Consider the following 1,984-nt stretch of genomic DNA (forward strand, 5'->3'; position numbering starts at 1 on the left):
AATATAGAAGAATATCGCAGGCCAGTGGGTAGAAAGTCTTTGGATCCAGTGGCATTGGAAACATCTCAGCACTGGCAGGGGTCTCTGTATGGCTTCTCCAGCTTCAGAGGTAGGTCCGGTTGCACCAGGGTAGCTCTATGGGGCTTCTCCTCTCAGGGCACTGGTGTGGCTCCATGTGTCTTGTCACCTTCAGTGTCTCCCAGGGAGTGAGCAGAGTCTTCCACCTCCAATGAGGAAAATCGGGATTTCCCAGAATCCTTAGAGAAAGGCCTTGCCCACAGAGAGATCGCATTGGCCATATCCTGATTGACAGCCTAGACTCCACTCCTACGCACTTAATCCTTAAATTGACACTAGATTACGTAACGACCACAGATTGAGTGGACAAAATACTGACTGATGCAGGAAGCGTCAAGAAGAGGTGAAAGGAGGACACAGTCACTGCACCAAAAGGCAGTGGCCAACATTCAACCATTTCAAGAGGTGTAGCTGCTGTTCGGCGCCTCCGACCTGGTTCCAACTCAACAGAAGGCAACGCCGCTCATTCCTGTGCCGCCCTTACCATTGTTCCCAGGCCGGAGCCCATGGTTGCAGCTTTCACAGGCTCAGTCCATCTCGTTGGGGGCCTTCCTCCTTTTTACTGCCCCTCCACTGTACCAAGCACGATGCCCTTCTGCAGGAACTAATCTCTCCTGACAATACGTCCAAAGTATGCAAGACACCGTCTTGCCATCCTTGCCTCAAGATGCACTCTGGCCCTACTTCTTCCAATATGGATCTGCTTGTCCTCTTAGCAGCTCAAGTGCTTTAAATGCTCCCAGCATCACAATTCAAATGCGTCTGTTCTTCTTTGCTCTTCCTTACTCACTATCTAACTTTCACGTACACATGAGGCAATTGAAAATACAATGACGTGGGTCCGAAGCACCTTAGTTCTCAAAGTAACATCCTGACACACTCCAATACTCTAAAGAGGCCTTTCTTGTGCGGGGGATTTTCTGAATGCAACACAACACATCTTTTGATCTCTTGATTGCTGCTTCCGTGAGCCTTGATTGTGGATCCAAGCAAGAAAAAAATCCTTAACAACTTCAACCTTTCCCCATTTATCATGATGTCACCCAGTGGTCCAGTTGTGAGGATTTGGCTCTTCCTCACTTGGAGTCCTAATCCGTACTGAAGGCTGTGGTCCTTGGCCTTTATTTTAAGAAGTGGCATATAACTGAAAACTGATGGTATTGGAGGAAGAAGACTAAGGTTTAATGAAGGCATTAATGAAAAGTAAGCTCCAGGAATTTGTAGCATACCAACTGCAATGTTTCAAAAAACTGATGTGGTTCTGGATGCTCCCACTAGTCTATGCCAAGAAATTTGGGAGACAGCTACCTGGCCCACTGGCTGAAAGACACCCATATTTATGCCCATTCCAAAGAAAATTGACCCAACAAAATGTGGAAATTATTGAACAATAACATTGATACAAATTAAATCTTGCTGAAGATAGTTCAAAAATGCATACAGCAGTACATCAATAGGGAGCTGCTAGAAATTCAAGATAGATTTAGAAAATGTGGAATGATGGTTATCATTGCTGATGTCTTGAATGAAAGTCAAGACTGTCAGGAAAAAAAATGTTTATTTGTGTTTTATGGACTATGCAAATTCATAAGAAATTATGGATTACATTGTGAAGAATTAGAATTGCAAAACATTTCATTGTGATCGTGCAGAACTAGAATATAGGCCAAGAGGTATTTATTTGAATAGAACATGAAGATTTTGCATGGTGTAAGATCAAGAAAGGTGTATGAGTTGTATTCTCTCACCGTACTTATTCGATCTGTGTGCGGAGCAAATCCCCTGAGAAGCTGAACTATGTGAAGAAGAATGAGTCATCAGAATTGGAGGAAGGCTCACGAACAACCTTCTATCTGTAGATGAAATGAAGAGGGTTTGAAGCACTTACTGATGAAGATCAAAGACT

This window comes from Echinops telfairi, unplaced genomic scaffold (assembly GCF_000313985.2).
Source record: "Echinops telfairi isolate 266 unplaced genomic scaffold, ASM31398v2 ScPeMD7_7469;HRSCAF=8507_0, whole genome shotgun sequence".
NCBI lineage: Eukaryota > Metazoa > Chordata > Mammalia > Afrosoricida > Tenrecidae > Echinops > Echinops telfairi.